Genomic DNA, 12,865 nt, shown 5'->3' with positions numbered 1-12,865 from the left:
CGGGACGGTCGCGGCGGCGACGAATGTCGGTGCGCCTCCGTTTCCTCGGCCTCCAAGGACCCGGGCGCCGGATTTGTTCTCGCCTGACCAGCCTCGGTATCCAGCTCCCTACAGCCACCGCCGGCGTTGACTCCCAAGGTTCGATCCGCCTCTCGCCTTTCCTCTTTCGATTCATCCCGTTGATTTGTGTGCGATCGATTTGCGTTTTTTACAATTCCAAATAGCAGGCGAGGATGACGATGACGCCAAAGATGACGAGGCCCCGAGCTCGAGCACGACCACTACGATGCACTGCACAAAGGCCCCTGCTTCCTGCCTGCCCTTCCCTTTGCTTGGGTAGCTCCTCCCTCTCCCTCTCCTTCAAAGAACTAATATTTAGTTTCATTGCTTTTGTGTGTGCAAACGTTTTGACCGCCTCCATATGGCTGTTTATGTAGAAGATAGCTCTCTCCAGATGTTGTTCCTGTCCTTCTCCTTGGTTGTTGAGCGCTACACTGTCAGGCCTCGATATATACCTGTCATAAGTTCAGTTAAGTCGCGGGTAACGATTCAGTTATCCAACGGCTAGGATCAAATAGGTGGCGATCATCTCGACCGTTGGGCGTTATTACCGTTGTAACAGTTACTGTTCTTACCGTTCGGGTTAAAACCCCTCCCTATAACTAGCCGGGTTGTGGCTGGAACGAATATGCTTTTGGATGAATTCCCTCAACGCCGTCATGGCTAATATACTGGAACCCTAGCGTTCCTCTTACCTACACAAGATCCTACCAATTCCTTTACAAATTCATAGATAGATCCAAAATTACTGTCCGGGTCCTAACAAATTGGTAATCAGAGCATAGGTTTCTTCCTCGGCCAAGCAATTTTTCCAGAGAGAGAGTAATCCCACCCAATTCCCTCCCTAAGTGTCGATCGGGATCAAATTGAGCAGAGGCGACATCGGCAGCGGCGAGCGGTACCGGGGCGGCGTTGGAGGCGGCGATCATTCGGGCACAGATCGGCCGAGCGGGAGCGGTTGGTTGAGCACATCGCTCAGTCGGTAAAATCCCGCGTTCCAGCTCTGATCCGTGTGTCAAGGAGGCGTGGATTGTGGCGGCGGCAGGATCTGAGGTGAGATTCGGGTTGCTGGTCCATACAGTGGTAAAATTCCTCTTTTTCGCTTCAGATCTAGAGATGGGGCGCGCGAAGACAATCGATGAGGCGGATCTTCAGGAGGTTCTCTCTTTGCGCAAGGATTTCGGAGTTCTGCAGCAAGATAACATCCAGATGCAGAACCAGGTGTCAAAATTGCAAGAGGACGTACAAGTTATTGGAGCCAAGCAGGGGCAGATCTTTGAAACAGTGGGTACAGTTGAACAAGTTGTGCGTGATTTGAGCAAGCAATTGGCGACGATCAGCACTGTTCTGACAACTTTGGTGAAAGCAACTCAACCTGCAGCCCAGCAAGACATGCCATCTAGTTCAACACAAGTGGCCAAATCTCCTACTCTGCATAGGGAGCAGACAGAGGAACAAACAGCTAGGATTGAGCAACTGAAACAACAGTTAGCAACAAAGAAGGAAAAGACTAAGCAGTTGGAAGAGATTTAGTTGCAGAACCTACCTCCTATCAGAACAAACAGAGCTACTGTACCTCCTGGTTATGGTCAGCAAGGGAGAGCTGAAAATGCCAGTACAATAGGAACTCCAGTTACTGCCAGAGAGAGGGCAAACACACCTGCATTTAATCAGTATTTTCATCAGAATAGAGACAGGCAATTATGGCAGGGTTATTACAGGACCTATGAGCAGAATATGCAAGCCCAGTTTATGAAATCAATGACCAAAGGCCCCAGGATGGATTTTCCTAGATTTGCTGGAACAGACCCAGTAGGTTGGATAAGACAATGTAACAAGTATTTTCAAATGGTTGGAGCTCCAGAAGAGTACAAAGTCTCACTAGCTCAAATGTATATAGTAGATGAAGCAGATGTGTGGCTTAGGAGATCTGGTCTACTGAAGAAACAACTCAATTGGAAACAGTTTGGAGCTGAAGTGATTAAAAGATTTTCTGACAAGGGCTCTTATGACTTGACAGAAAAATTTAATTCAGTCAAACAGTTACACTGTCTCTGAATATACAAAAATCTTTGAGGATTTGATGGCTGATGTGCAAGAGGAAAACCCTGAGCTGGGAGAGCTCTGGTTTCTCAGATGTTATGTCAATGGACTAAGAGATGGAATTAAGTTTCAGATTAGACCTCTCAGGCCACAAACATTAACAGATGCTTATTGCATGGCCAAGGATATAGAACCAAACCACCCACATGTAGCAACTGTTGTTAAGAAACAAGGCACCTCCTACAACAATTTTTACCAGAAATCCAATGGAACAATGCAGAACAAGTTCAGCGCAGTGGAAACACAACAACAAATTCCAGTGCGACAAGCTGAAACAACAGCTAACACTACACAAAAAATCAGGAAAGTGGGAGAGTGTTGGAGGTGTGGAGATAAATAGGTGCATGGACACAAATGCAAGTTAATTCCCAACATTCACTTGCTGCAACAGGATGATCCAGAACAAATTATAATTGATCAAGAAGAAATACAACAAGACCAGCAAGAGAATACAGAGGAAGGGGAACAAGCAATGTTCATTTCTGCTCATGCAATTGGACATCAATTAGCAGTTCCAACTCCTACTGCTATAATATACATTAATGGCAAAAGAGCAGTAGCCTTACTTGATTCTGGTAGTACATCCTCTTTCAATAACCAGGATTTTGCTGTTAAGGCCAACTGCCAGCTGTTACCTGTCAAGGGCAGAACAATAGCTAGCAGGAGGAGAAAAATTACTATCTACAGCAGTGGTTCCAAACTGTGAATTCCATATGGCAAAATTGAAGTTAACTCACAACTTCAGAGTGTTATCACTACCAAGCCATGATGTCATCCTGGGCTATGACTGGATGACTATAGTCAGTCCTGTCTCATTCAACATACCTGAGAAACAATTCAGTTTTACTATGGAAGGAAAACAGACTGTCACTACTGCAGTTTTCAACAACTCTGACAACATAAAAGAAGTGCCAGCTGAGGAAATGAATAAGCTGTTGGATAAGGGAGTAGAAGGGTTTTTGTTACAAGTGCATAATATACTGATGGAAGCACATGAAGGAACACCAACACCTCCTCAAATACAGAAACTACTATTACAGTATGCTGATCTATTTGAGGAACCAAAAGAACTACCACCCAAAATAGCTCTAGACCACACTATTCCATTAGTCCCTGGTGCCACTCCTCCTCATGTGAGACCATATAGAGTTCCCCAACATCAGAAGCAAGAAATGGATGATCAAATTCGAAAACTGTTAGCTGCAGACCTCATAAGGCACAGTCAAAGCCCCCTATGCAGCCCCAGTTCTGTTAGTCAAGAAAAAAGACAGTTCCATGAGGTTATGCACTGATTTTAGGAAACTAAATTCTATCACAGTAAAGAATAAGTTTCCAATACCAGTTATTGAGGACCTACTGGATGAATTACATGGAGCAACATATTTCTCAAAGATAGATCTGAGATCAGGTTACCACCAAATAAGAATGCATCCTAAAGATATACAGAAAACTGCATTCAGGACTTATTTGGGGCACTTTGAATATTTAGTGATGCCTTTTGGGTTGTCAAATGCTCCTGGAACATTCCAAGCACTGATGAATAGTATATTTGAACCCTATCTCAGGAAATTTGTGCTTGGCTTCTTTGATGATATATTAATATACAGCAAGAGCCTACAAGAGCACAAGGAACATCTGCAAATAGTGTTGCAATTACTGAAAGAGCACCAACTGTTTGCTAAAATGTCCAAATGTGTTTTTGCTGTGCAGCAAGTGGAGTATCTGGGACACATCATTTCTGTGAAAGGAGTAGCAACTGATACTAAGAAAATACTAGCTATTGCTGAGTGGCCAACACCAGACTCTGTTACTAAATTGAGAAGTTTCTTGGGCCTAGCAGGCTACTATAGAAGATTTATAAAAGGGTATGGCATGATCTGCAGACCATTACATGATCTTCTCAAGAAAGGGCAATTCTCATGGAAATAGGAACATGATCAAGCATTTGCACACCTACAAAAAGCACTAACAACAGCTCCTGTACTAGCCCTACCAAACTTCTCTCTTCCATTTGTATTGGAGACAGATGCTTCAGGGAAAGGAATAGGAGCAGTTTTAATGCAGCAGGGCAGATCAATTGCATACTACAGTTCTTCTCTTTGCCCTAGAAATGCAGCATTGTCCACCTATGAAAAGGAAGCTCTTGCTATCTTGGAAGCATTGAAGAAGTGGAGGCACTATCTACTTGGAAATGAGTTAATCATTAAAATAGATCAACAATCATTAAAGTTCATTACTGATCAAAATATTACAGAAGGAGTACAACACAAACTAATGATGAAACTCTTGGAATTTAATTTCGAAATTCAGTACAAGAAAGGAAGTGAAAATAGAGTTGTAGATGCTCTTTCAAGAGTACTCCCAAGTTGTTTAGCTATGTCTGCTGTCACACCTGTTTGGGAAGAAGATCTCATTTCCAGTTACCAGAATGATCCAGTTTCTCAACAATTAATGGAACAATTGCTTCTCAAACAACCATCTGCTGACTCTGAGTATACCATCCATGCTGGAATTATCAGGTATAAGGGAAAAATACTGGTTGGCAATAATGTTGCCTTAAGAACTAAGTTAATTCAAGCATTACATAGTTCACCTGTGGGAGGACACTTAGGAGTGAGAGCCACATACCAGAGGATCAAGAATATATTTTATTGGCCTGGTCTCAAGCAAGAGGTGGAAAAGTTCACTGCTGCATGCCCTATCTGCCAGAGAGCAAAGACTGAACACTGCTTACAACCTGGTCTCTTGGATCCACTACCTGTGGCTGATATGGCCTGGCAGCATGTCACAATGGATTTCATTGAAGGGTTGCCCAATTCCCAAGGAAAGGAGGTCATAATGGTGGTGGTGGATAGGTTTACTAAATATGCTCATTTCATTCCATTGGCACACCCCTATTCTGTCTTAACTATTGCCCAGGCATTTGTGGATCAGATCATTAGATTGCATGGACCTCCTTAGTTGATCATCTCAGACAGAGACAGAATATTCACAAGTAAACTATGGAGAGACATCTTTCAGGCCTTAAAAGTGGAGCTGAGATACAGCACAGCCTACCATCCACAAACTGATGGGCAGATAGAAAGAGTAAACCAGTGTCTTGAAACATATCTGAGGTGCATGACCACAAATGAACCAACAAAGTGGATGTCTTGGCTGCCCCTGGCAGAGTACTGGTACAATTCTACATATCACACTGCTTTGAAAATGTCCCCCTTTCAAGCTCTCTATGGATTTTCACCTCCTCTAATTAGTGAGCTAGCAATTCCTGGTCCAGAAGACACAGAGGCTCAAAAATTCCTCTCCTCTAAGCAACACATGTTGGAGCAAATAAAGGAAAACTTGCACAAGGCACAACATAGAATGAAGCACTATGCTGATATGAAGAGGGTGGAAAGAACATTTGAAGTGGGAGACATGGTCTATCTGAAAATGGCACCATACAGGTTAGCTGCATTTGGGTTCAGAGGAGCCCTCAAACTGCAAAACAAGTTCTATGGGCCGTTCATGATCACTCAGAAAATTGGCAAATATGCTTACAAGTTGCAATTCTCTGAGGAAGTAAAAAATACATCCAGTGTTCCATGTGAGCCAGCTCAAGAAGCACATTGGACCAAAATCAATCCCCAGCCCTTATCTCCCAATGGTCAATGAAGATGGCACTATAAAAACTGGGCCAGCTGAAGTTTTGCAAGTTAGGCAAGTGCCTCGACACAACATTCCAGTGGTTCAGTGGTTCATTCAGTGGCAAAACTTATCTCCAGCAGAAGTAACATGGGAAGATGCAGATTTCATCAAATATGCATTCCCGGAGTTCTTCCAGGAAACCACTCAAGCTTGGCATGCGGCAGAAAGAACAACGTGAGGACACATTGTGTCTTAAGGGGGGAGCAATGTCAGGCCTCGATATATACCTGTCATAAGTTCAGTTAAGTCGCGGGTAACGATCCAGTTATCCAACGGCTAGGATCAAATAGGTGGCGATCATCTCGACCGTTGGGCGTTATTACCGTTGTAACAGTTACTGTTCTTACCGTTCGGGTTAAAACCCCTCCCTATAACTAGCCGGGTTGTGGCTGGAACGAATATGCTTTTGGATGAATTCCCTCAACGCCGTCATGGCTAATATACTGGAACCCTAGCATTCCTCTTACCTACACAAGATCCTACCAATTTCCTTTACAAATTCATAGATAGATCCAAAATTACTGTTCGGGTCCTAACATACACTCACTCATGTATGTAGGTTGAGTCCAAGCACAAGTAAGCACCATTATGTATGCTGAAAGACGACTCTGTTCAAATATTCTTTTTCTATCCTGGTTTGTCGATTTGTGTGTGATTGATTTCCGTTTTTTCCAATTTCAAATAGTAGGCGAGAAGACGACGGTGACGCAGAGGAGGACGAGGACCCGCGCTCCAGCCCGACCACGACTATGCACCGCACGGTCCCTACTTCCTGGCTATCGCCAATTGCCCCCTTCCCTTTACAGTACTACTCTATTTATTTTCATTGCTTTTCACCCAGTTTTGCACACTTTCTGGCCCTTCCCTTTTTTGTGTGCAAATGTTCTGATCGCCTCCATATGGCTGTTTTCGTCCTCCTGCTCGTGCTGTCTCCATCCTCCTGCTCAAGTCGTCGTCGTCGCCTCCCATCCTTCATGGCCTGCGTGTGTGCGCCCACTGTTGGAGGACGACGTTGAACATGAAGCGGAGCCCAGCCGAAGCGGTCTGACGCGGTGGTCGTGGCCAATGAGCAGTGGTCGATGCCATGGAGCAGGGGCCCTCGGTCGCCTGCACATCGGCTGCGTTCTGAACTAATGCTTTCTGCAACTGCAATGTTCCCCTTCACATTGTATCTTGTGTAGGCAGAAGGAATGCAGCTCAGTGACGGCGTCGGCTACAACTGGATCGATGGCCTGAAGGCTTTTACTAAGAAGATGAAGAATGTTGTAGAATAGTGTCCATCAACAAAGTCTTACTACTACCGGTTTGAGAGGCTCTATCCTCAGGTGATTGATTACTTAAGAAGTATACTGAATTATGATATCCATCGATCTAATTTTGTATAGGAAGTTTGAAAAACTAAAGAATCTATGGTACATGATTTGATTTACTCATTTAGATTTTAGTAAATTGTGACCGGAAGTTTTTTTCACAAAACCAGTGCACCACCCTTTCTACACACATCATTCATGGATTGGCAGACTAAAGGTTCTATTCAACATCTTTGGTGGATTGCATAAATGGGCTAGAGTAAAAATAGACCAGAATTGTTATATGTGCTTAGGGAAGTGGGATTAGATCAAGATTTTTTTGACAAAATGAGAAATCAATGGCTCAAGGAGAGTAAGCCCAAAGAGATAAGTATTGTTTTCCTTTAGTAGCTTGCCGCATAATTCATTCAAACATATTTAGAGTGGAGCAGGAATATTCAAACAAGGAAATGTACACAATATCTGTTAGTATACATGTGACACTTTCCGTCTTTCGACTAATGATTGCCTCCTACCAGGTATCACTAATAGCACATTCATCACATCATTTGTGTAGCTCATTCTGGTGTAAGTCGGCCAATTTAGAAAAGATTTTAAAGCAGATTCATACAGGTTATAGAAGTCAGAGTCAAATGTTATAATAAGTGATTTGTTTGTGCATAATTTCTAATCGACCGTCTTCTAAGGATAAATGGAACTACTACCTTTCCTCTCTCCAATAAACTATTAGACCCTGCTTGTAACTATTTTTCATCTTGGTGTGATTTATAAGGGAGACCATCCCATTAGTTTTTTGTTATTACATGCTATGATGACCCCGATTCATTGATGTATAGTGGCGTATGTGGTCAATTACCTAATATGGTAGTATCACTTCTCCTGGTTTGCCTTGGTTTGAAATCTGACTTTTGGACTGATTGTAGTCAATCTGAATTAGTGAGTTTATTTTTTCCAACGGTCCATGTTCAGTTCTCTACATTATCATGCATTTTCTTTGGTTTAAAGATGTCATGATGTTCACCAAGGCAGAGAAGAAATGTTTTAAAGTTGTCCCTTCAATTGAAACAAGTATGACTTGGTCCTTAGTGCCTATGCAGACATGAAAACGGAAGGTCGAGAGGTTTAAATATGTCATGATGTTTACAATTGCGGATATCCTACTTCAGGTACTTGCCTGATAACTCACAATTTCAACACAGAAGTTACTAATCTGTAAGACATGCCCTCTCTCATTCAACGATGTCCTGAATTTTTCACACAAAGCTTTGTAATCTTGCCAAGTCACAAGAGAGCCAAGTAATCATGCGAATTTTCAGAGAACTTCAAGTGGCATGCCACCAGTTGCAATGGTGGTGATGTAGTGATAATTAATAAACCGCAGGCCTTCTAAATATGCTAAAGTTGCATATCTAAGAGCATATTATATTTCTCATAAACAACTGGAGTTAAGCTTCTATCCTCTTCCTGTCTTGAAGGAATTATCTGTTGAGTAAGCTACAGTCTCTTTGTTTGACTAGCTAGGCTGTGTTACATACATGTATAAGATGATGCTTCTGTGGCTATAACTGGTGCCTGCCGCGCTAAATAGGAAACACCCTATTAATTACCCACCTCAATTTCATTAGTGCGTCCGGCCTGTGAATTTTACCCCAGACTATAAATCCCCTCCAAACGAAACCCTATAGGTGTACTATGACTCTTAATAGTGTATCCTTGTAAAAGTCAGTGTGTTGGGTTTTTTTTTGGTGTGGTTAGAGAACTCAACTCCATTTGGAACGAGGGTTTGAGTTTTATTTTTCCTAAACCTTTGAGAGGCAGAGCCATGGAAATATTTTGTGCTCTCATTCCTCTGGATGGAAGCTCTAACTTTTCCTCTTTGTTTCCAATAAGCTACTTTCTTCGAGATTGTGCAATGAAGGATTTTGATGGTAAGGGATCGTAGAGCCTCGGGTGACTAGCATTAAGATAGAAAGGCTGTTGCCGCCCTTGTCCCTTGCTGCTGGGTTGCCACGGTGGCGTCAATCACTGGCTTATTTAGAACAATAGTTAGTGGATTTTGTGATAAGGGTGAGGGCCGAGAGTGAGAGGGACGGGGTTGGGATTGGTCTGTTGTATGCGTGAAATTATTTCCCTACTTCAGAAAATATGGCAAATTGCATTTCATTAGAGATTGATTTACAGCAAATTGCATGAGCAAGTGGTTCTTGCATTTTTCAGCAAGTCGTACGTTTTCTTGGTTATGACATAAGGGTAAATGTACTGGTTGGTTGCTTCAAGACTTAATAACAGACACTATGACAATGGCTCAAGAGATATCAGATCTACCTTCTTGGCTGGGGGCGTTATTGGTGGCGCATGTCTCGGTCCCCTTGATGGCCGTGGTGGATGGACATGAACACGAGGGGGGATCAGGGCGGAGAGCAGGGTGGTTGGCGGGGGACTCATCCTTGGCAGTTCATGGGAAAGTACGGTGTGAAGCAGAGGGGGCGCCATGGCGAAGGTGAGGTAGCCGTCATCCGGTCATCTGTACTCCTAATGTCTCAGTTGGTAGTCTCCGCTCACCGGTTAAATTTCGTCCCACCAACACCATTTTTTTCGTTCTCCCTCCCACCTCCCACTCCCAGCTATTCCCACCGGCTTTATTTTATGTGATCTGAATCTGAGTGAGTCTTAAATTTTGGTGCAGTGTGAAAGGAGGAAAATAGTTGCCGGAAAGCAGGTAGATCTACACCTTGAGAGATGGCATTTTGTGGTACATTGTTTAGGTAAGGATATTGTGCTTTCTTCTGAAAACTCAGGACTGTCGACAAGATTGAGTTGTGTTCCATTTTTAAAAAATTACTTAGAATCCTGCTTCTGGCAATACTACTATGAACTGGCATACCTCGTGATCATGAGAGGATGACAAGTTCATGATCCCCAAGAACGCCCTCATGTGCGGCTGCCGGTCGTCGGACAAGACATCTCTGACGACTTAGCCACACAGCGAACCAAAGTTCATCATGGGAGGATGTCACCTTGGACTGGAGCAACAGACGTCAAAAATTTACCAGGAAAAAAGGCTCACAAATAAGAGTGACCCAAACACAAATTGTCGTACGTTTGCAATTAAACTCTTAGTAGCAGCTTGATTCTTACTATTGTTACTTTGGTGGTGGGTATAATTAGTCATGTAGTAGCATCTTAGCTTCATCTTATTTCTTGAGAACATATCTAGCTATCAGATCTTCAAGAGTACACCATAAAAATTGAAACGCCTATCAGCTTCATAGAAGAAAGTTAGTCTTATGATAGAAGAAAGGCCCATCGGCCCTTACAGTGCCTAATTGGTTAGCGACTGCTTTTCAGGCTCAACTGATTACTGACTACTTCCAACAACATATGACTGACATGACCAACTAGAAGTAAATTTCGTTGTGATCAAGATGGTGCCTTTATTTTGGAAAACATGATTGAGATGGGTAGGCGCATGGGCATCTCACCGGAACAAATAGACAGACTGATTTCACTCATACACAGGTTGATTGTATTATACGGTCAACTCACGAAGTAGCCGGATACCTTTTGCTTGAAGTTTGAAAGCCATTAGCATGCTAAATTATATGGATGTGCTGGTCTTGACGTGTGTGCACGTACATTGTAAAATAAACTTGAGTAATGATTAATACCTTGTTTACTCTTTGTTTGCTTTACAGGTATTTGGAGTATCTATAATGTTTCAGAATTTCTCGAACTATGGTATCTCCATATCCATCTAATGAATCCCCCCCCCCTAAATTTCATTCAAGATGTCTTAAGGAGAAATTTGGTTTTTGGTGAACTGAAACAATATACCAATAAAAATTTAGCGCTTGGCTGTACATATGAATGTTAACTTTGTTAAAATAATTCTCCCTTTATAAGAGAAGATTTCTTAGTTCAAATATTTTTTTTGAAAAAATATAGTATTTTCCTGACAAACCTTTTGATTCCTCAACATCCATATCTCAGAAGGATAATAGTGGTGTGTTTATGTTGCTTTGGGTCTCTTATCACTCGGATCATTCATCAGAAAAATATTTAAAAAATAATTCTATTTTGACGTTTCCTTTGTGTTCATTGTTCCATCATAGTAGTTTAGGTTCACATGAAACCAGACCATATGTTTCAGTTTCACTCTTTGGACCATGATGGTGGTGTGCAAGGTGGACTAGATCGTAATGCTAAAAGAATCAATGGAGGTTATTGGATAGCTTTTAGATTCTCCAAAAAATAATCTAGCAGATGGATGATCCTATTATCACGTATGATGGTGGCGTGCAAGGAAATGGAGCAGCATGATGGTAGCTAATGCTGTTATTTTCACATGTAAGATGTATGAGCTTCAGTTTGTCATGCTATTATCATGTATAGTCAAAATGATTAGTTTAATCAGAATTTAGAGTTTCATTCTTAGTTCTCTGAAATATTGCTTTTATATGTAATTCCTGCAGAGTGTAGTATATTGGGAGCCAAGGCCGAGTAGCAAGCCATGTGTCACCGCAAGGACAGGAGCGAGATTTAATTAATTGTATTTGCAAGATTTGGTAGTCCCTTCTTGTTTTCCTGGTCATCTCACAGGTTTTATCACTTACATTTCCTTCTATGGTGGTCTGATCATTGTACTTTGGGACATTGTACTTTTAGGACGTAATGTGCACTTCTGGTTGTTGTTTTAAATTGCTCATGTCTTGATATGTCTTTCAAATTCTTGACATCTGCGCCAGTAGCCTAAACCTCCATGGCATGCTCCATCGGAGTATTTTGTTTGTTGCACAATTTTCAAGTGTGACCTTCCAATTTATTTTGTTGTAACTATAAGGTTTGGCACCTCAGATAAGTTCTCGAAATACCAATGTCATATTTCAATTAGAAAATAAGATTTAGTTTGATCATGCATGCAATTTTAATAACCCTACTTTGAGCTTTTATGTATTGGTTTAAATAGTTAAATCTTCTAGATTCTTTTGCATATTTTCTTGGAATTAAACTATGAGAGCATCTTAGTTTTCACTAAGTGATAAAATACATTTTCTATTTCCGTAATACAGGTCATTAGTTCTAAAATACATTTTCTATTTCCGTAATACAGGTCATTAGTGGTCACTTTTGATGGGTGCGATCTGTAGCATTTGATCCAGGGAACAAATGGTTTTGTCCTGGTTTTGCTGATAGGACAATAACGGTAAGCCCACATCCTGCATTCATTTCCTAGAAATTTAAGATGAATTCATGTATACATGCAAGTAGTTGATACAACAACCTATTAGTTACTCGGATGCTTTCTCTATTGGTGTCTGCATTTTTTAATGTTACATGCATCTATTTTTATTGGGATACAGATCGAAAGAGGCGCAGGCCTCCTGCCTGGGATCCTCCTAAACTACTCCTGGTCGTCGTCAGCGGGCAGCACGTAGTAGTAGGCACCTCCGGTGTAGTAGGAGTCGTCGTCGACGGTGGCGTCTGGCTCCTGGACTCCAGCATCTGGTTGCGACAACCCAGAATGAAAGGAAAGGGGGAAAAGGGGGAGAAAGCAACCGTGAGTACTCATCCAAAGTACTCGCAAGCAAGGAGCTACACTACATATGCATGGGTATCAAATGGAGTAAGGGTATCATATGTGGACTGAACTGCAGAATGCCAGAATAAGAGGGGGATAACTAATCCTTTCGAAGACTACGCTTCTG

The 12,865-nt window shown here is 42.1% G+C and overlaps 3 long non-coding RNA genes across 4 annotated transcripts; all 3 read left to right on the top strand.

Moving 5' to 3' along the window:
- The first annotated feature begins 25 nt into the window (after positions 1-25).
- On the top strand, positions 26-495 carry LOC125527902. The gene is made up of 3 exons (XR_007292286.1): positions 26-138; positions 228-336; positions 438-495. It is a non-coding gene; the product is annotated as an uncharacterized LOC125527902 (long non-coding RNA).
- A 5,893-nt stretch (positions 496-6,388) lies between these two features.
- LOC125527904 lies at positions 6,389-7,318 on the top strand. Of its 2 annotated transcripts, none has more exons than XR_007292288.1 (2): positions 6,389-6,426; positions 6,536-7,318. It is a non-coding gene; the product is annotated as an uncharacterized LOC125527904 (long non-coding RNA). The 2 variants fall into 2 exon arrangements; XR_007292289.1 differs by having other exon boundaries at positions 6,409-6,440.
- Positions 7,319-9,394: 2,076 nt separating this feature from the next.
- LOC125527903 lies at positions 9,395-12,387 on the top strand. Its single transcript, XR_007292287.1, has 3 exons — positions 9,395-9,660; positions 9,847-9,925; positions 12,271-12,387. It is a non-coding gene; the product is annotated as an uncharacterized LOC125527903 (long non-coding RNA).
- Positions 12,388-12,865: the final 478 nt, after the last annotated feature.

Source organism: Triticum urartu, unplaced genomic scaffold, assembly GCF_003073215.2.
Source record: "Triticum urartu cultivar G1812 unplaced genomic scaffold, Tu2.1 TuUngrouped_contig_4490, whole genome shotgun sequence".
Lineage (NCBI taxonomy): Eukaryota > Viridiplantae > Streptophyta > Magnoliopsida > Poales > Poaceae > Triticum > Triticum urartu.
Note: the sequence above shows the minus strand (reverse complement) of the source record. Positions and strands in the feature narration are given on the sequence as shown.